At 39.9% G+C, this 23,394-nt stretch overlaps 1 protein-coding gene across 2 annotated transcripts in view; it reads left to right on the forward strand.

Moving 5' to 3' along the window:
• The first annotated feature begins 938 nt into the window (after positions 1–938).
• Positions 939–23,394, forward strand: part of LOC106581666 (collagen alpha-3(VI) chain) — a 108,038-nt gene continuing 85,582 nt past the window's right edge. For both annotated transcript variants that reach the window (XM_014163871.3, XM_014163872.3), the window contains exon 1: positions 939–1,231. The gene's annotated coding sequence lies outside the window, so the exon portion shown is untranslated. The remainder of the gene's footprint in view (positions 1,232–23,394) is intronic.

Consider the following 23,394-nt stretch of genomic DNA (forward strand, 5'->3'; position numbering starts at 1 on the left):
ATAAATTATAAAATAGTATTGGGAGTATTGCGGTCTTTTTTAAATTTGTCAAAATGGGGCCCTTGAGGTTCTGCACTGTCGTTTCAAGAAGTTGCAACAAAAACTTTACAAAGCATTATCAGGGACTTTTGCACCAGTATATGACTGTATTTTAATTAGGTCCATGGCATTGTGTGGTTGTTTTAGCAGACTTTCACTAGCAGCAGTATTGCATTTCCATCTGGTGCCAAACTATTTTATTAGTGCTCAACACTGTCTTGCACATTCCTGAAGAACATCTTGACACTAAGCAAGTGTAATCATCTTGTTTGTGGGGGCTCCAAACCAAGGTCTTGGCAGACCAACAAATCATCCATCCACATTCTGAGATGTTGTGCACAGTCAATGACCCTGGAATGATTTTCACAGCACGGGACCTGTTTATTCTCTCTTCTTCTCTCTCGCTATCCCTCTCACCCAGAACCAGCTGAACCGAGACCCAGAGGTAAACCTCTGTCCCAAGTTTCAAAGAGCCTTGTCATTCCATTTAGCATGGCTAAATGAGAGGGAATCGCCAGGGGTGCGTCACATTACCACCACATGCCAGTTACTTAAACTGCTTGCAAACTTGACTCAACTTTGACATCAAGAGCAAAAACAAAAGAGTACGGTGATAACTTAATGATGCTGTTTTTGTGTTGTTGTTTTTTTCCTTTTGAAACAAATATCCAGATCTCCAGGTTGCCAGGTTAACCAAAAGGGCCCTGCAGTGTTGGAGGAAGGGAAGGAGGGGAGAATCCTGCTCTAGGTTTGTGACATCACATCTAGATCAAACAGGGCTGTGCATCTGGTTCTTGTTTAAGACTTTTTTTCTCCCCTACCCCTCCTCAATCTTTTCATTTTTTCCCTCTTTGGAGAAAGTGGGAGGAGGAAAAGAGTGGCAGTGCTCCAGGAGGTTGGGTGTTTGTTCCATCTCAACCTTAGAGTCAGTGCCACAGTTCCTCTGCAGAGTGATCGGGAGGGTGTCAGTCTGTTTCTGAAGTGCTGAGTTTCAGTGTGTGCCGATAACCAAGACTCCTCTGCGGTCTATCAGCCCCATCTCCACCACGCTCATCCGCCTTCCTTCAGGGGAGCTGAACAAGCCAGCTGCACAGAGAGGAAATACCAGGAGGATAATGACCTAAAGGCCTTTGTCCTTTTGCAGATTTTTGTTTTTACCAAAGGCTGTGGAATACAGCTATTTCAGCTCAGGGTAAGTGATAAGTTTGAACTTGTGTTTGCCTGAAACTGGCCATGGTAGGTTGCCTCATTATAACATGTGAGCATGCAAGCACATCTTGCATAATAATAGGTTTTGTCTGACACGTTTTTATCTCTCATAAATATCAGACACCATGTGTTTGAAGGCAGAGTGATACCTACACTTAGAGTGGTTGAAGAGTGGAAGGTTTAGAGGTGAATGAGGAGTGCTTAAAGGGCAATTCCATCACTTTTCAACCTCATATTCATCACCTCCTGCACCAAACCAGTGTCTGCATATGTGGAAACAGCGCTTTTCTATGATCTATAGTTAAAAAGATAAGGTCATAACATTTTTTGAGACATCACAGGGTAGAATTAAAAGTAAAAACTGTGATTTTCAATCTTTACAGCCCAAGGGAGGGTATTTTCTTGTTCTCCACATCACCGCAAATCTCATTGGGTAGAACTTTTTAACTTTATATATTTTTTCTACAAAACTTTGAAATTCGCCATTTTCACATATGTTGACATTGGTGTTGTGCTAGATATAATGAAAATGAGGTTGAAAAGTGGTGGAGTTGCCCTTTAATGATAGGGCAAAATGTAGATTTCTGCCTAAATAGACATACCCAAAGAAATTATAATTATTGTTCATGAGCTGGCCATAAACAATAACTGCAATAACTGGTAATGTTGAATAGTTTTAGAAAAGTCTGGAATTCACCTTTCTGGTATTTAAAAATATATATTTAAATTAGGGGTGTAGTCACTTTTGAGTACACAAGCTCAAGTTTATAGTACAAATATTATGAAAATTAAAAAATCATTAGATTTTTTTTCTATTCATCAAAAGTGGAGCAATTGGTCTTGAAATGACTGAAATGCTTTCTAAATATAGTAACATTCCAATTATGTAATGTTTCACCTTTCTTATAGCTGTAAAATAAATATGATCATACTTAGTGACAGTACAATATTGGCACCATTTCATATAACTGACAGATATTTTTCTTCCAAACGCACACTGAGTGGCGCAGAGAAACATTTCAAATGTGTGCAGACTCGTTAGAACTTCAGCTTTAAGCTGAAGCTTTGTCCATCTGTGACCATGGGAAAGTTAACTTGAGTATTTTTTCATGTTGAGAGCTCTAGAACCAGATGTGAATATCCCAGGATTTGCTAGACTGACACCTTCCATATGCTGTCTCCCAAGCTGGGCTCCATCACTCACAGGAAGAGCAAAACAATTATTTGTCTGGATAGGCCAGAAAATATGGCACTCCCTATGCAAATGTGTGGTCTAAAACCTGACACTTCAAGTCTGCTCCGCTGAGAGAGTAGTAGTGGAGAGCAGCCAGATGGATCTTTCTGGCACTATAAGGCTCAGGACCCTACAATGTTCACAGATTGCTTTGTACACCAAAATGTCAGTCGGAACCAGTCCAGAACTGCTAAAACGCATAATCTCTTCAACTCGACATTGAGTGCTTGTTTGAAATTTGTTTTTTGTTGTTGTTCACTTTGGAAAAACCTTGAAATACCACCATCAAGATGAAGTCCAAGTGCAGATAATTTATCAGACCAGAGTTGTGAACATATAAGGGACTGCATTCCACAAAGTTGGGCAGTCACGCTCTCCTCCACGGACGTGTGGTGTATTTGAGAAGCGTTTGACCTAATTCCAATGTAGTGTTCATTTAAGGCTTTATTGGAGCCCTGTGTAAACAGGCATATCAAAATAGCAGCACTGAATTAAATGTGTTCTCCAAGAAGCTCATGTCAAAGTGTCCCAGAGTCACTTGTTCATTGTTTGCTTCTTTTAATATGCATATTATTTTTGCATTTGTCCATTTAGCGTAACATAAGTGTCCCCCAATAGCTGTTAGTATACATAAATATACTGTATTCCAGACGGATAGAACTGGCTTGACATAGAAACGTCAGGCTTACTGGAATAGATTGTGTCCCCACATTGGCGATTCAACACCACTGATCGGTGGCGGTTGAGTGTAGAGATGTTTTCAGCTCCAGCTCCAAACCACACCCTCTGTAACGAATGGGATAGTGGAAAGTGTGAAGAAAGAGCGTTTTCCACACTACCAGCCAGATGGACTGAGAAACCTGGGGGAGTTTGGTCCTTCCATATGAAATCTAGAGTCGGGGAAACCAGGTGTACATCATTAATCTTTACCCTCACATCCATGGCTGTCCAAGTGTAGACACTGGAATTTAGCTCTGCCTTCATCACTGTGTTTTATGACATGCAGAGGGATATGGTCAGAAAATACATTTTATTCTTTCCCCCAAGTGAATGCAGAATTGAGTTACATTGAAAATAGTCATAAATAGTTGTGTTATGCGCTACTGCACCAGGACTGTTTGATGTGACCATTTCTATGATTTAAAAAGCATGATATTGTTGAAAATGTATTTCAGCAGAGGCACAAAGAAAAAACGTAATGCTGTATTTCAAAAGTGGAGTCAGTGAAGTTAGTCATGAGTATGTTTTTGTAAGTGCTTAATCTTTTCCATTTCACTCCCGAAACTGTACTCCCTACACAGTTGTACTCCCACAGCCAGGCTTTTGGAGAAGCTCTTATCATTAAACACTGGCAGAGCAGCATAAGGAAAATATTTTTGAAGGAGTTGCTTTGTAAATCAACCTAGCTATACTTTATTGCTCCTCTGTGCTCTCCAACAAAGTCTTAGTTTTTTTCCACGCTGCAGCACAGACATTTGGGCGGGTTTGGAGCCATTTTTAAGGCACATATGAAAGAGTTTGTCCCCAAGGGTAATTTATTTTGGAGTGAACATTTTCTCCAAGTTTCATGACTTCATGATTCACTACAACTGATGCCATTACTCATCCGAATGGTTAATGTCTAGATCCATGTGTGGCAAATTAGTTGTTCCATCAACGTTTTGGAACTCTTTGAAACTATATTTAGTTATTTAACTATATTAGGATACACATCTGCTAGGTGTCAGACAGGCTAACAGGGACCATCTGTGTGAAACTCGCCTGCCTGCATGCCTGGCGCCTGTCCTCTTTTAACTTTAATTGATACATCATCTGCAGCACATACTGTATGTCATATCCTGCCAGATGGTTGGAGAGGCCTTTTGGCCAGTGTGCCCCTTCGATTGGCTCATTCACAGGGAACAGACTTCAGGTGTTCTTAGTGGGCACAGTTTAAGGGTAATGTTGAGAAATAGAATGCAGAGAAGACATTTAATATGGAAAATAGCAATGTCCATTCTAGACCCTCAATTTCTACCTGAAACTTTTCTTGTTTTTATTTTCTGTTGTGCCAGCAGAGTACACCTCAGAACTGTAGCCAAGAGGCCTGATTAAGCATGGGGCTCCCTCCTAGAGTTATAGGTTCTATACAGTAAGATCATGTTTGGATAGCTGCTGGTGTAGTGTTAATGTGTGAACCCCACATTACATTGACCTTGCAGCATGATTTGTGGGAGACAAGCAGCATGTGGGAGCTTGGCCATGTATTGCACAGATCATGGCCATTTAGTGTAATAGAGCCCAGTGGGCCGCTTAGCTCTAAAAATCTGAAACAATCATATTCTTTTGTGAAAAGCACCAAATCGTAGATGTATGAAGCCTGAAAAGATTTAGATATGGAGCCACCCCAGATTTGGCCCCAGAGGGGGTGTGGCCGCAATTTTTCAAAATGGCCGCCGACAGTAACTAGAGCTGTGTTCAAATACTCATACTAACTGCACTAACTGTACTATTTGTGATGTATATTGAGTATGTGGTATGCTTGTTGGTCATAGTATGGATATAGTTAGTATGCCAAAAGATCCCGGATGTCGTACTACATTCACCAAAATACGAAGTAAACAAGCAGTGGACACTATTGCTGTGCTTTTAGGGCCGATAATGCAATTCCTCAGAAAATGACTTCACACCATTTTCAGATTGAAGAATATGGTGGAAAATATGCAGCCGAAGTCCAATGAGAGAGTATAGAAATTCATTGCTTTAACTAATTATGACAAATGTAAAATAAATGTTGAGCAATATAATAAAGTAATGACTTCAAATAAGTTACGTTACATGTTGTGTTGGCTGACAATTGTTAGCTACGCTGGCTACATAGCATATCATTACAGCAGTTGCTAGTATGTACCGGTATTTTAGCTAGCTACCTAACGTTAGTTGGCTATTAATATATCAAACTTGCCAGTATAGTAACTACTGTATATGCTATCTAACTAACTACCCAACGTTTATTGACTTGATTATTCACGTCATTCTTAGCATAGCCAAGTGGTATATTCGTTGTGTGTTCTCAATGGACATTGTTGTTGTAAGATGTCTAGCTGGTAATTTGTTAGCTATGCTAACAAGCTAACAAGAAGTTGCATAGCAACATCATCTACTTCCGGTAAACAGGCGAAGCGCTAGTACACTCAAATGAAAGGATATTGTTTGTTTACATTATACTAAAATGATAGTATGTGGTGTATGCTCATTAAGTATTTGGTATACAGTATATTAGTATGGGTATTCGAACACAGCTACTATATTTTAGTATTCAGATGTATTGTTTAAGATAAAGGCTCCAAATTTGACCATTAGGTAGATTTATGGACCCTGAAAAGATTTAGATATGGAGCCCCCAGAGATTTGGCCCATGGGGGCCTTGGCAGTCATCTTATGAAATGGCCACAGACGGTGTTATAATTTGCAGTTCAGAAGGCATATTTTCAGATTAACACACCATATTTGGCACAGAGGAAGATATGTGGAGCCACCACAGATTGTCCCCTGAGGGCCTTATCAGCTATTTTACTAAAATACTGCAACCTGAGCAACTATTTTGCAATACCTTTAATCTACAAAAATTCATTCCTATAATTGTTTGATTTTTAAATGTAATATATTTCTGCCATATACAGTACTTCTTGCCATGAATCTCCTGAAAACCAAATGGTTTAACAATAACACACAGTATATTCAAATTAGTACAGAGTGAAATGAAACATTTCTGGGATGAGTGTAGCGGAGGGGAGTTTAAATGTTCTATTGATGAGGTAGCTCTGCCTGCGACTTAAACCACCCTCGGCCAAAGACGGAATATTTTTGGTATCTTATTGATAAGACGTTTGGTTATGGAGCAGGAGACTGGGGGGTTCACATCCTACCAGTTACATGCGTATGTAAACAAATGGCTACTAAAGCTACTTTGCAATGCCCATATAAGGAGCAAATTCGGACTAACTACAGCTGTAACTGGGAGAATATAGCAGCCATGAGGTTGGAATAGGTCACAATTGCTGTGGAAAATCCTCTCAAGCTGTTTCAGTTAGAACTCGGCCTAGCAGACAGAATGTTTTACTTTCAACCTGTTTCATGAACAAAGGTATGAGAACTTCTAATCCTGTAATTGGAACAAATTAAAGGCCATGTCACAGTTTAGTATAGAACCAACTCAGTGGCATTGTGGTGTGTCTGCCCTGAGATTGGAACGTGGGGAGTTCGAACCACAGCGGAATCATACCAAAGACTGTAAAAATGGGAAATGGTCCTTCTGAATTCCACAATAGTGTTACCGTTTTGAAAATGTCTGCCATTTTAGTCAACTAAATGGCCTTTAATTTTAGAAATTCCATGAATAGAGCCGACATTATTCCTTATTCAACATGTCAGAAAGGCATGTTTGTTCTACATAACATATGTCTATCTGAACGTTCCAAAATGTTGCATCCTGCTGAACGAGCCCCAGGTTGTTAGCTATAGCTAGCTAATGAGGTAACATGACTGAAAAAGGTGTAGCCTAACGGGCCGGTCCGCAAGTAGCCTAGTTTTAGTACGGCCCGCGATATGTTTTATGAATGTAAAATGCGACCGGTCAATGCACGATAAAAAAAAAAAAATGTAGTGCTGGTATTATGGGTAATAACTTTTTTTATGGTAATAGTTAGATTGAAGACATTTTCTCTGAGGAAAGATGGAGACTTGGCTAGTACGTTGGCTACAGAACCTGGCTACAAAATGCAATGGGGAAAGTGGAAGGGTTGAGCGAGATTACAAATTCAAAAAGGAGAGGAAAACATAGCTAGACTGTTGTTTTACTATTAAACTTGAAGCTACATTACTGTATGTAACTTTTTGGGTGACCAGACCCGATTCCCATAGAAATGTGAGTTATTGATCTTTCATTCATGTTGAAAGCAAGTCTACGAAGCAGTAGATCTGTGTGTGCGATTTTTATGCTTCCATTCAGAAGTTTCATTTTTGCGTCTTTAACTTTCGATTTTGTACACCAGCTTCAAACAGTTGAATAGACAATATTTTTGCTTGTGGTAAATATATTCCACAGCGGATTAGATGGTGCAATAACTGCTTGTTTTGTCACATAAACTGAAATTAGGCAAACTATTAGAATTTTATCAACAAGGAAATGTTGGAGCGATTTCTGCATAGAGCATCTTCAATGGTTTTCTATTTTGTAAAGCAGCTTGTGTTTCTTAAGCAGGCAAATGGTATCTTACTAGAAGGCTGGTGGTGACTGGATAGCTATGGGGAAGCAAGAGAGTTGCATGCACGATGTGTATAATCAGAGGCAGAGCCGAAACGGAGCCTGTCTGCCCACACTCATCGCTTGCTCCCCCATAGTTGACCAGCTGATGTAGGCTAGGCTGTGTGTGTCGGGTCCTTCCCTCTGCTGAACAGAACTGTACGGTGCATCTGTGCTGCTAATATTAATTGTGCTTATCACGGTAAAGCTCTCAATCTCCCCAAAGATTCTTGTCCAGTCCATTTAATGGTCAGATTTTAGTCACAGAGATAATTTAGTCTCAACTCTTTTTAATAAAATTCAAGGAAAAATAATTTTTGTTTATTTATAGTTTTTTGCTGGGTCTATTTAGCCAGTTATAGTCTAGTCAATTGCCACTGAAAAATAGGTGTGTTTGACTCATCCTGAAAAACATGAAAGATCACTTTTTGCTCTCCACAATACGGTGCACTTATCTCAAATTGAAAGCTAATTTGAGCAATCTGATTATGTCAATAAAGTGGTCATGAAGATAAAGTATGAGCCAAAAGTTGTAGCGCCCTAAACATCAGTTTTCACCTAAAAATGGGTTTCATGGCAGAATGAATCAGAGAGATGTTTGGAAACTGGTTTGTGAATAAAGGCAATAATTGTGTTTTTTTCTAGCCCACACTGTTTTATCTCTATATTTAGCTTGTTGTGTTTCTGGCTCATAATGACCTGTGCAATATGGAAATGAGTGTGCTCCATGTTTTTCTTTGTGCAGCCAGGCAGAGTGAAAGCCATAGTGATGACATGTTGGTCAGCTTAGCTGCCTCGGCAGAGACACTTCTCGGCAGAGACACTTCTCGGCACAGAAGTGGCTTTCGAGTGACCCTGAAAAGACTTCAGCACATGAATGGAGAGCACAGCCATCTAGCAGCTTATAAGCCTTTTTCTCAGTATTTTTATATGAAGTGGATAGGTAGTAGATAGGTAGTAGATGAGTAGGATAGACAGTTGGAAGGGTTTGGCCTTGTCTAGACTATGTAAACATTGTCTGCTTTGACTGGAGGCCTCAGAACACACTGTAGTTGAGTATGTATTGTAGTTGAATACTGTACTGATCACTAGTACCGGACAATAACAAATTAGACTTCTGTGAGATGGCATGTATAGCAAAAAGCATGAATCACAAAGCATTTTTTTCTGTTACCCATATTATAGTTCAGTAGAGTAAATTCCTAGATCCTGTTTAGATCGAAATGAAAAACAGCCTCCACCTCAAGGCCATCAGACTGTTAAATACTCACCACTAACCGGCCTCCGCCCAGTACCCTGCCATGAACTTTACTCACTGTTACTTACTGGCTACCACCCGGTACTCAACCTTGCACCTTAGAGGCTGCTGACTATGTACAGTGCATTCGGAAAGTATTGAGACCCCTTAACCCTTAATTCAAATTTTTGTTACGTTACAGCTTTATACTAAAATGTATTAAATAGTTGTTTCCCTCATCAACCTACACACAATACCCCATAATGACAAAGCAAAAACTAGTTTTTAGAAATGTATGCAAATGCATTAAAAATAAAAAACGGAAATATCACATTTACGTAAGTATTCAAAACCTTTACTCAGTACCTTGTTGAAGCACCTTTGGCAGTGATTACAGCCTGGAGTCTTTTGGGGTAATGTCCATGAGTGGTCCAGCCAGAGCCCTGACTTGAACCCGATCAAACATCTCTGGAGAGACCTGAAAATAGCTGTGCAGCGACACTCCCTATCCATCCTGACAGAGCTTGAGAGGATCTACAGAGAAGAATGGGAAAAACTCCCCAAATACAGGTGTGCCAAGCCTGTAGCTTCATACCCAAGAAGACTCGAGGCTGTAATCGCTGCCACAGGTGCTTCAATAAAGTACTGAGTAAAGGCTCTGAAAACTTATGTAAATGTGAAATTTCAGTTTTTATATTGTAATAAATTAGCAAAAATGTCTAAACCTGTTTTCACTTTTTTATTATGGGGTATTGTGTGTAGGCTGATTTAGAATAAAATTGTGGAAAGAGTCAAGGGGTTTGAATACTTTCAGAGTGCACTGTATGCTATTCCATAATACTATTATATGCTATTCTATATTACGTATTCTTGAGGTATATTACACCCCCTGCTATAATGTGGATAAAGAGTTACTTGTCTAACAGAATACAGAGGGTGTTCTTTAATGGAAGACTCTCAAATATAATCCAGTTAGAATCAGGAATTCCCCAGGGTAGCTGTTTAAGCCCCTTGCTTTTTTCAATTTTTACTAACGACATGCCACTGACTTTGAGTAAAGCCAAAGTGTCTATGTATGTGGATGACTCAACACTATACACGTCAGTTACTACAGTGACTGAAATGACTGCAACACTCAACAAAGAGCTGCAGTTAGTTTCAGAGTGGGTGGCAAGGAATAAGTTAGCACTAAATATTTCTAAAACTAAAAGCATTGTATTTGGAACAAAACACGCACTAAACCCTAAACCTCAAATACATCTTGTAATAAATAATGTGGAAATTGAGCAAGTTGAGATGACTAAGCTGTTTAGAGTAACCCTACATTGTAAACTGTCATGGTCAAAACATATTGATGCAGTAGTAGCTAAGATGGGGAGAAGTCTGTATATAATAAAGCAAAGACTTCATCAGTACTTTTATTTATGAGAGGTATTGACATGTTGAATGCTCAGACACCCATGCATACCCCACAAGACATGCCACAAGAGGTCTCTTCACAGTCCTCAAGTCCAGAAAAACTATGGGAGGCACACAGTACTACATAGAGCCATGACTACATGGAACTCTATTCCACATCAAGTAACTGACGCAAGCAGTAAAATTAGATTTAAAAAACAGATAAAAAAACACCTTATGGAACAGCGGGGACTGTGAAGCAACACAAACATTGCCACAGACACATGCATACACACACACACAAACACACACACACACACAAACGATAACATACGCACTATACATACACATGGATTTAGTACTGTAGATACAGTTGAAGTCGGAAGTTTACATACACTTATGTTGGAGTCATTAACCTCTTACATCTAGACGTTCCGCTAGCGGAACACCTGCTCCAATATCCAATGATAGGCGTGGCGCGAATTACAAATTCCTCAAAAATACAAAAACTTCAATTTTTCAAACATATGACTATTTCACAGCATTTTAAAGACAAGACTCTCCTTTATCTAACCACACTGTCCGATTTCAAAAAGGCTTTACAGCGAAAGCAAAACATTAGATTATGTCAGCAGAGTACCAAGCCAGAAATAATCAGACACCCATTTTTCAAGCTAGCATATAATGTCACAAAAACCCAGAAGACAGCTAAATGCAGCCCAAACCTTTGATGATCTTCATCAGATGACACACCTAGGACATTATGTTATACAATACATGCATGTTTTGTTCAATCAAGTTCATATTTATATCAAAAAACAGCTTTTTACATTAGCATGTGACGTTCAGAACTAGCATACCCCCAGCAAACTTCCGGGGAATTTGCTAACAATTTACTAAATTACTCATGATAAACGTTCACAAAAAGCATAACAATTATTTTAAGAATTATAGATACAGAACTCCTCTATGCACTCGATATGTCCGATTTTAAAATAGCTTTTTGGTGAAAGCACATTTTGCAATATTCTAAGTACATAGCCCAGCCATCACGGGCTAGCTATTTAGACACCCGGCAGGTTTAGCCTTCACCAAAATCAGATTTACTATTATAAAAGTTTGATTACCTTTTGTTGTCTTCGTCAGAATGCACTCCCAGGACTGCTACTTCAATAACAAATGTTGGTTTGGTCCAAAATAATCCATCGTTATATCCGAATAGCGGCGTTTTGTTCGTGCGTCCCAGACACTATCCGAAATGGTAAATCAGGGTCGCGCGCATGGCGCAATTCGTGACAAAAAATGTCTAAATATTCCATTACCGTACTTCGAAGCATGTCAACCGCTGTTTAAAATCAATTTTTATGTAATTTATCTCGTAAAAAAGCGATAATATTCCGACCGGGAATCTCCTTTTCGGCAAACAGAGGAAAAATCACAAAGACGGGGGCGGCCAGGGCACGCGCCTAAGCCCACAGTCCCTTGATCGGCCACTTGAGAAAGGCGATAATGTGTTTCAGCCTGGGGCTGGGATGACGACATTCAGGTTTTTCCAGGGCTCTGAGCGCCCATGGAAGACGTAGGAAGTGTCACGTTAGAGCAGAGATCCTTTGTAAAAGATAGAGATGGCAAAGAAGTTCAAGAAATGGTCAGACAGGCCACTTCCTGTAAAGGAATCTCTCAGGTTTTGACCTGCCATTTGAGTTCTGTTATACTCACAGACACCATTCAAACAGTTTTAGAAACTTTGGAGTGTTTTCTATCCAAAGCCAATAATTATATGCATATTCTAGTTACTGGGCAGGAGTAGTAACCAGATTAAATCGGGTACGTTTTTTATCCAGCCGTGAAAATACTGCCCCCTAGCCATAACAGGTTAAAACTCGTTTTTCAACCACTCTACAAATTTCTTGTTAACAAACTATAGTTTTGGCAAGTCAGATAGGACATGACACAAGACATTTTTCCAACAATTGTTCACAGACAGATTATTTCACTTATAATTCACTGTATCACAATTCCAGTGGGTCAGAAGTTTACATCCACTAAGTTTACTGTACCTTTAAACAGCTTGGAAAATTCCAGAAAATTATGTCATGGATTTAGAAGCTTCTGATAGGCTAATTGACATCATTTGTGTCAATTGGAGGTGTACCTGTGGATGTATTTCAAGGCCTACCTTCAAACTCAGTGCCTCTTGCTTGACATAATACCACTCAGGAAGGAGACGTGTTCTGTCTCCTAGAGATGAATGTACTTTTGCGAAAAGTGCAAATCAATCCCAGAACAACAGGAAAGGACCTTGTGAAGATGCTGGAGGAAACAGGTACAAAAGTATCTATATCCACAGTAAAACAAGTCCTATATCGACATAACCTGAAAGGCTGCACGCAAAAGCAAGGAAGAAGCCACTGCTCCAAAACCACCATAAAAAAGCCAGTCTACGGTTTGCAACTGCACAATGGGGACAAAGATTGTACTTTTTGGAGAAATTTCCTCTGGTCTGATGAAACAAAAATAGAACTTGTTTGGCCATAATGACCATCGTTATGTTTGGAGGAAAAGGGGGGAGGCTTGCAAGCCGAAGAACACCATCCCAACCGTGAAGCACGGGGATGGCAGCATCATGTTGTGGGGGTTCTTTGCTGCAGGAGGGACTGGTGCACTTCACAAAATAGATGGCATCATGAGGAAGTAAAATGATGTGGCTATATTGATTCAACATCTCAAGACATCAGTCAGGAAGTTAAAGCGTGGTCGCAAATGGGTCTTCCAAATGGACAGCATACTTCCAAAGTTGTGGCAAAATGGCTTAAGGACAACAAAGTCAAGGTATTGGAGTGGCCATCACAAAGCCCTGACCTCAATCCTATAGAAAATATGTGGGCAGAACTGAAGAAGTGTGTACGAGCAAGTAGGCCTACAAATCTAATTCAGTTACACCAGCTCTGTCAGGAAGAATGGGCCAAAATTCACCCAACCTATTGTGGGAAGCTTGTGGAATGCTACCCAAAACGTTTGACCCAATTGAAACAATTTAAAAGCAATTCTACCAAATACTAATTGAGTGTATCTAAACTTCTGACTCACTGGGAATGTGATGAAAGGAATTGTGAAAAACTGAGTTTAAATGTATTTGGCTAAGGTGTATGTAATTTTCTCACTTCAACTGTATATTAATTGAAATGCTAACCCTTTGCACATGAACGCTCACTCATTCGGGAATATTTGCAATCAATATATATTTACGCCCAGTGTGTCGTTGTGATCTCTGTTGGAATCGTCAGTGTGCGGAGAGTCCGATCATCAAAGCGCCTCTCTCTCTGCTTCCTTGAAGTCTTAGGTGGTTAGAATGAACACTTCAGACTACCATTCAGAAATGTTCTCATAGAATAGATGTTTCGGCGGTTGTCGGTCTTCGCATCCCAGATTGACATAATTTCTAGCTGCAGACTAGTAATTATTATCTATGATTTGTTCTTATTCGGTAGGGATCGATAGTCTCAGAGTTTAACCATTTCCAGCCGTGTAGCCAATGCTCCACGTGGTATGGTTAGGAATTTGACAACCATTACAACCTTAGCTTATACTGAAGTTTCCCCTTAGTGTCCATCGAGGTACACATGGTCTGAGGAGGATTTCCTCAGGAGGGGGTTGTATTCGTAATAGTAGAAAAGGGCTGTTCCATGACTCCAGATCATGTCTGTGCTCACGGGGGCGGGCCAATGACTTTAAAGGGATACAATTCTTTCACATTAAAGGTTTAACATCATATTATATCATTTCACAAATAGTTTAATCTTTATTCATTCATTTTAAACAAGAATTAGATGCAAACCCCATAATTGAGAAATGTACATATTCAGAGGTATAGTCATGTGTGTTTCCTGTCATCTCTGAGGTCACCAAATGAAACACACTTGTGATACCTGTCCCTTAAGTGTCCACAGACCATTCGCACCTTCTCACAAGTGGACATTTTCTATGAAATCCCTATTTTGTGGATTTAGGAGTTCACCATGTGAAATCCTTTGTTCTCTCTATGTGTCTCTTTCTGCACGGCCAGGGGGAGAGAGTCTCCTCCAGGAATTTACGACCTGAGATAACAGAACCTGGGTGTAGGAGAGAGCGAGAGAGAGGGAAGCCACTAGCTATACCCAAAAAGGGCCACGTCATGACACTACTTTGAAATATCTAAAATATAAAATATTTTTTATTTGTTTTACACTTTTTTGTTTACTAGATGATTCTATATGTGTTATTTCATAGTTTTGATGTCTTCACTATTATTCTACAAAAATAGTAAAAATAAAAACCCTTGAATGAGTAGGTGTGTCCAAACTTTTGACTGGTACTGTATATATACACATATATACACACACGTACTCCTGACTCCGACATTGGTCATCCTAATATTTCTTAATTCCATTTGTTTACTTTTTTAGATTCATATGTATTGTGCATTGTTAGATATTACTGCAATGTTGGAGCTAGGAACACAAGCTTTTCACTACACCCACAATAACATCTGCTAAATATGTGTATGCGACCACAAAATGTGATTTCATTTGAGGCCCTGACCAGATCACTAGCATTGACATTATCAACACTCAGTGTTAGACTAGACTGTCAACTGTGCAGTGGGGTCTGGGTAAACAGTAGGCAAAGTTGAGTGTAAACAAGTCGTCCAGATTCTGCCCTCAACACTCACAGTGTTGCATTTTTTTTATGAGAGGGTAGTGTTTATGCTTTCCTTATTGCTGGGTATTGTGGATGGCTTAGATTCAAAACTCTGCTGACCTAGGCTTTAGGTCTCTGTGAAAGGGAGTCTTTTAGCCTATTTTACAATTACAATTCATTTAAATGTAATTGTGGATCAGATTTTGTGGGATTGTATGGATACTGGGTCCAGAAATTAATACGGAATCTTTTTTCCATGAACAGTGAGAGCCAGAATGGAAACTGGGTTTTCCAGATTTACTTTGTGTTTCTTTAAAGTGCATTTCAGCCTTTAGCTCACCCTGATTTCAACCTTTTGAAAGAGACAGGTGCTAAATCCTGTGTTAAAAAAGGTGGCCACCCTGTAAGTCTGTCTTCGCATTACCTACTTTGAGTTTCAGGTACTTTATTTGCTCTCTTCAGAATTTCCTCCTCTTTAGCTTCATGCTTGTAGGTTTAAATTCTTACATGCCTCAGCAATGAAATGCTTAATTCAATCAAGACTGGAAACCCGAGAATTGCCATCAGCTGATATTGCACCATTTATATTAATGCCTCTGATTTAGTATGGCGTTCTATTTAGTCATTCAGGTTCTGCACACACATTATCTGATGGATGCGCTTTTGTTCCTGGTAGCATGCTATGGCTGTAACATATACACTAGGAAGCAGGTGCGTAAGGGGAGTTTAATACAGAAAATGGGCAGCTAAACAAAACAGGGGAAGAGTACTGAATGTGAACAAAACCCATAGTGCCTGAAAACGGAGGCTACTGATTTCTCAATAAAGGGAGAGTAATCAAGGTAAAGATGAAGTCCAGGTGTGCATAACAATGGGGAGCAGGTGTGCGTAATGATGGTTGCCAGGTGTGCGTTATGTGGGTTGCCAGGACCGGTGGTTAGTAGACCAGCAACGTTGAAAGCTGGAGAAAGGGAATGGGAGTAGGCATGACACTAGTAACTGGTGTCCCCACACATTGACTCTGTACCGGTACCCCCCCTGTATATAGTCTCGCTGTTGTTATTTTACTTCTACTCTTTAATTACTTGTTACTTTATTTCTTATTCTTATCTGTATTTTTTTAAACTGCATTGTTGATTAGGGGCTCGTAAGAAAGCATTTCACTGTAAGGTGAAATGCTTACAGCTTACCTGTTGTATTTGGCGAATGTGACTAATAAAATTAGATTCGATCACTGTCACCTGCTTTTACATGCAGATGTGCGCAGGTTGTCCAGGTGGAAATTGATCAACGGGGTTTATGTACTGAGGCGTGAAATCCAGGCATTTCTAACCCAAAAGAAATAAGATCTAGTTCTGCACCTGCATGCAAGATGATGAATGATTTCCGAAACTGGCATACTTCTCTGATATACTTGACCATTTCGACCATTTCAACCAACTCAACCTATCTATGCAGGGACATGCAAGTGACATTTTCCAAATAAACTATAAAATTGGCAATTTCAAGTATAAGTTGGGGAGTCTGGAGAGACCTAGTAGATAGAGGCATGTTCCCCCTATTCTCAACTCTGGCTGATGAGGGTGATGTGGACATGGATCACATGCGTAAATTGACTGGGTCACATCTGGGACAAACCTTTCCTCAAATTCGAGGATTACTTTCTATCACAATCTGACCCACACCTGAGGAAAGCAGTGCAGTACAGCAGTACAGTTGAAGTCGGATGTTTACATACACCTTAGCCAAATACATTTAAACTCAGTTTTTCACAATTCCTGACATTTAATCCTAGTAAAAATTCCCTGTCTAAAGTCAGTTTGGATCACCACTTTATTTTAAGAATGTGAAATGGCAGAATAATAGTAGAGAGAAGGATTTTTTTCAGGTTTATTTTTTTCATCACATTCCCAATGGGTCAGAAGTTTACATATACTCAATTAGTATTTGGTAGCATTGCCTTTAAATTGTTTAACTTAGGTCAAACATTTTGGGTAGCCTTCCACGAGCTTCTCACAATAAGTTGGGTGAATTTTGGCCCATTCCTTCCGACAGAGCTGGTGTAACTGAGTCAGGTTTGTAGGCCTCCTTGCTCGCACACACTTTTTCAGTTCCTTCCACAATACCTTGACTTTGTTGTCCTTAAACCATTTTGCCACAACTTTGGAAGTATGCTTGGGGTCATTGTCCATTTGGAAGACCCATTTGCGACCATGCTTTCACTCCCTGACTGATGTCTTGAGATGTTGCTTCAATATATCCACATAATTTTCCCTCGTCATGATGCCATCTATTTTGTGAAGTACACCTGCAGCAAAGCACCCCCAAAACATGATGCTGCCACCCCCGTGCTTCACAGTTGGGATGGTGTTCTTTGGCTTGCAAGCCTCCCCTTTTTCCTCCAAACATAACGATGGTCATTATGGACAAACAGTTCTATTTTTGTTTCATCAGACCAGAGGAAATTTCTCCAAAAAGTACAATCTTTGTACCCATGTGCAGTTGCAAACCGTAGTCTCCTTCTTGAGTGGTATGACGGATGCGTGGTCCCATGGTGTCTATACTTGTGTACTATTGTTTGTACTGATGAATGTGGTACCTTCAGGTGTTTGGAAATTGCTCCCAATGATGAACCAGACTTCTGGAGGTCTACAATTGTTTTCTGAGGTCTTGGCTGATTTCTTTTGATTTTTCTATGATGTCAAGCAGAGAGGCACTGAGTTTGAAGGTAGGTCTTGAAATACATCCACAGGTAAACCTCCAATTGACTGAAATTATGTAAATTAGCCTATCAGAAGCTTCTATTGCCATGACATCATTTTATGGAATTTTCCAAGCTGTTTAAAGGCACAGTCAACTTAGTGGATGTAAACTTCTGACCCACTGGAATTGTGATACAGTGAATTCATAAAAAATGATCTATCTGTAAACAATTGTTGGAAACATTTGTTGTGTCATGCACAATGTAATGTCCTATCTGATTTGCCGAAACTATAGTTTGTTGACAAGAAATTTGTAGAGTGGTTGACAAACGAGTTTTAATGACTCCAACCTAAGTGTATGTAAATCTTGTTCTTGCAACCTGGTTTCAGAGCAGTTTGAATTATTCTGTATGTTAATCTGAGACAACCATTTAGTATGATATGTTATGTTTAATGTGATATGTATTAATTTGTTGATGTTCATCACCCATTCCGTATGATCTGTTACGAATTACAATTCATATTATATGTTAAAAATTTGCAAAACTTACAATACATTACACAATTGCAAAATATTTGATATGTTACAAATTCTAGCTAGGTAGAGAACATCAGCTAGCTGGCTTACGTTAGATAGACTAGGGGTTAGGGTTAAGTTTAGGAGTTAGGTTAAAGGGTTAAGATTAGGGTTATCTAAAAGGGTTAGGGTTAGAGGAAAGGTTAGCTGAAATGGTTATGTTATGGGGAGAGTTAGCTAACATTCTAAGTTGTTGCAAAATAGCTAAAAAGTAGTTAAGGTTGCTAATGAACTAATATACTAAAGATGTCCGTGATGAGATTCAAATTCGCAACCTTTTGGTTGCTAGACGTTTGTTATAATCCAACCCCTGCACCTTGACCAACCACCCTACTTTTATTTTTGCCTTAAGTAACCATCTGTCTTATGTAACCATACCAAATGTAACATACTATATCATACTAATTTGAGTGATGCGGATTTATATTTACTATGTCACGTTTAATCTATGAGACCAGGCTGGTTCTTGAGGATTAACTATGACCATGGTCTGTGACCATGTTTTAATGAGACAAGCTTTCCACATTCTGTCTGTTCAGCATCGGAGATTACCCGCAACACCGCGAGATGGCAATGAAGTTGTTAATACCCTTTCAATCTACCTACTTACTCTATGTGAGACCAGCTTCTCCTCTCTTGCTTCAACAAAATCTAAATATTGCAGCAGACTGGCTGTTGAAAACACCTTGAGACTGTCCCTCTCCTCCTTCTGTCCGAGGTTTGACCTGATGGTGTCCAAGAGACAGGCACACCCATCTCATTGATTGTGTGAGTCAAACATGTGCTATTCCATTTTTTGAAATAATATATATATTGAAAGAATGAAAGATTATTTGTTCATAAAGATTCAGTTGTTGTTATATTTTTTTTTTAAACTGACAGACCATGAGTACAACAGATAGACAATTAAATACATAAAGTAGAAAGCAGGAGTAAATTTGTATTTTTTTAAGAAAACGTGATTGTCAGTTATTTTTTACCAAAGCGGTCCCCAGAGGATGAAGGTCATGCCTTGCTGGTCCCTGGCAAAAAAAAGTTTGAGAAAGGCTGAAGTAGAGTAAAGTAGGGTTCAATACAGTTCATTATACTGTACTATATTCTATTGTATTGTATTACAATACATTTTTCTTCACTGTAATGTACTGTACTGTGATGTACTCTATGGTCCCGAGAACTGTGATATGCCTTTCTCTGCGCTTACCACAAAAAGGAAAAGCAATTGCACAGCACTGGGTGTGAACTTGTGATGCTAAGAGCCATAGAGCGCTGCTTAGGCCACTGTGCTACAGTAGTTCACAATGCTCTAGTAACCTGCGAGAATATTGACAATACTGATGATACCTGATGGTAGTTTGGTTTTAAATAATTCGGTTTTAAGCCTTCCCCAAACCACAGACTTAAGCACTTGGAATTAATACCTAAGCGTAACCCTTTGTGTTGTTTCTTTTTTAACCCTCTAACCATGCAGAATTAATGGCGTCAAAAATAGACCATCCATAATACGTAAAATCTAATCTATGATTGGTTCAGATTTGATTAGGTCAGGACCAAATATCAACGTCCGTGGACATTGAAATCAAGCTGTTTCTGACCGCACAAAAAAAGAAAAGGGGGAAAAAATGACGGCTGGTCAGGACGGCGTCGGTCCATGCTTAGTGGGATCAGTAATGACTTGCTCAGACTTAGCCAGAAATCACATCTGATTGGGGCGAGAGTGTTTTACCTTCTAAAAGATCCGATTATTTCCTTAAAGAAAGGTGTGAATTCCCCAACTCCTGAATTTTGCCCCATTATTGCATAACTGCCCTATATACCAATACATTTCAATTGTTCTTAATATCCTCACACACACTTTTCTCACCGTAATCTGTGGATCATTCAGCTGCCGTCCGCTGTGAGTTGGCTGCAGTTGCTGCCAGAGCACTGTCTGAGGGCACTTAGGACTGTAAAAAGAACTCAACTAAGGGCATGACTGCGTTCACCTTCATCATTATGTTAACGTTGGATACCTTTCCAGTCATGGGCCATCTATGCCAGCCCGAAGCGATAGCATTTTTGGGGCCCTTCTGTTTGGTGACAACATTTATTTGTCTAGTCGAGAATTTCCTAATTACAAAACAGCTCAGTTGCCAGTTGAGATTGTAAATATGGGTTTATGGTTGGATTTTACAATGAAAGGGGCTGAGGTTGGGTGTCATGCAGAAAACAGCAAAGTCAGCATGGTGCTGCATATAGCTCTTTCTGTATGTAAATGTCTGCAGCATGAACGTGACATTATCGATAGAAATTCCAGAGTTTAGAATACCTCTTGAGTTTGCTAAGGTTCCCCGCCATACAGTATCTATGCAGGCCTTCTATTAAAAAGGAACTCTGTGGACAGTAATGGGTCGACAACACCAGCTCTGTGTGAATGGTGCTAAAATGAGACCCTTGGTGTGAATGGAAGTGCTCTGACAAGTTATCCACTGCTTGGGGGATGTGTGCGTGTGTGTGAATCTCAGGTTGGTCAGCAGCCTACAAGGCATATGATTACTGTGTTTGTAAACACATTCTCAGAGATCCAATAAATTCCTGAGCTCAGCCAATTTGGCATATGTCCTTCAGCCATGGCATTTCCATGATGGGCTACCAGAATGCAGACCTGAGTTCAAATACTATTTGAAATCATTTCAGATACTCTGTCTGTGCTTGATTGAACTTGTTTGGCTTAAGGGACCAATATAATAGTTTCAAAATGGTAAACACTGCCCATCTGGCACTGCAGGTAGGCTAGAGCAAATGCTCAAAGTATTTGAAATATGGCAAATAGTATTTAAACCCAGGTCTGCCAGAATGGTGGCTGGATGACTTATCACTGGCAAACACAAGGAGAAGCCAAGTGTGCATGAATCTTCTAAGCCCTGCGATACAGAGACATTAGCAGTCGCACCTTCTCTTCATAATGACCTAGCCTAGAGACGCATAAACTCAGAAAAAAAGGTGTTATCTAGAACCTTAAAGGGCTCTTCTGCTATCCCCATAGGAGAACCCTTTGAATACCCGTTTTGGTTCCAGGTAGAACCCTGTTGAGTTCCATGTAGAACCCTTTTCTCAGAGGGTTCGACATGGAACCCAAAAGTCCCCCAAAGTCAATGCGTTGTAGAGCCACCTTTTGCAGCAATTACAGCTGCAAGTATCTTGGGCTATGTCTCTATAAGCTTGGCACATCTAGCCACTGGGATTTTTGCCCAATCTTCAAGGCAAATCTGCTTCAGCTCCTTCAAGTTGGATGGGTTCCTCTAGTGTACAGCAATATTTAAGTCATACCACATATTCTCAATTGGATTGAGGTCTGGGCTTTGACCCCTTAAACCACTCAAGTGTTGCTTTAGCAGTATGCTTAGGGTCATTGTCCTGCTGGAAGGTGAACCTCTGTCCCAGTCTCAAATCTCTCGAAGACTGAAACAGGTTTCCCTCAAGAATTTCCCTGTATTTTGCGCCATCCACCATTTCTTCAATTCTGACCAGTTTCCCAGTCCCTGCCGATGAAAAACATCCCCACAGCATGATGCTGCCGCCACCATGCTTCACTGTGGGGATGGTGTTCTCGGGGTGATGGGAGGTGTTGGGTTTGCACCAGACATAGCATTTTCCTTGAAAACGCTCAATTTTAGTCTCATCTGACTGGAGTACCTTCTTCCATATGTTTGGGGAGTCTCCCACATGCCTTTTGGCGAACACCAAATGTGTTTGCTTATTTTTTTCTTTAAGCAATGGCTTTTTTCCTGGCCACTCTTCCATAAAGCCCAGCTCTGTGGAGTGTACGGCTTAAAGTTGTCCTATGGACAGATACTCCAATCTCCACTGTGGAGCTTTGCAGCTCCTTCAGGGTCATCTTTGGTCACTTTGTTGCCTCTCTAATTAATGCCCTCCTTGCCTGGTCCATGAGTTTTGATGGGTGGCCCTCTCTTGGCAGGTTTGTTGTGATGCCATATTCTTTAAATTTTTTAATAACGGATTTAATGGTGCTCCGTGGCATGTTCAAAGTTTTGGATACTTTTTTATAACCCAACTCTGATCTTTACTCTCCACAACTTTGTCCCTGACCTGTTTGGAGAGCTTCTTGGTCTTCATGGTGAGGCTTACTTAGTGGCGCTCCGTGCTTAGTGGTTGTTGCAGACTCTGGGGCCTTTCAGAACAGGTGTTTAAATGTGACACTTAGATTGCACACAGGTGGACTTTAACTAATTATGTGACTTCTGAAGGTAATTGGTTGCACCAGATCTTATTTAGGGGCTTCATAGCAAAGGGGGTGAATACATATGCACGCACCACTTTTCCGTTTTCCGTTTTGTCGAATTTCTTGAAACAATACATTTTTTTAATTTCACTTCACCAATTTGGACTATTTTGTGTATGTCCATTACATGAAATCCAAATAAAATTCTATTTAAATTACAGGTTGTAATGCAACAAAATAGGAACGCCAAGGGGATGAATAATTTTGCAAGGCACTGTAGCAAAGGATATGAACAAATGAACAAATGTGCACACGTCGCTACATGTAGCTCTCACTTTGATCTCAAAATAAGTGTATCTACTCACGACCAAATGTGCCGAATTGGTCAATTGATACATTTTCAAGTACATAACTATAGAGAACATACAAAAATGCTATGGTAATAAAAAATGTAAGTTTACACACTCCCAGGAATGTCATACATAATGGATAATTAGCTTCCCTACAGAAAAGACACTGACCTTCACATGTCTAGATGGCTGGGCGGGGTGGGTGTGTGGCCAGAGACAGCAGGGGTTCAAACTGTAGAACCCAGTTCCTACAGTTGAATATAAAATGGATTTTATCAAACAAAGTTGTTTGTTGTTTACAACGTCATTCTAGTCACTTTAGCAACAACCATCCCAGTTTAGGGACACCAATCCCGTTAACATCACAATAAGGGGGAAAGCTGACTAAATATAAAACACAAACCCCTAAGTGAAACTGGACTTTCCAGTCCAACAACTCTCCTATGAACACAACAGTAGATCATT

The sequence above is a fragment of the Salmo salar genome, chromosome 21, assembly GCF_965601325.2.
Source record: "Salmo salar chromosome 21, fSalSal1, whole genome shotgun sequence".
NCBI lineage: Eukaryota > Metazoa > Chordata > Actinopteri > Salmoniformes > Salmonidae > Salmo > Salmo salar.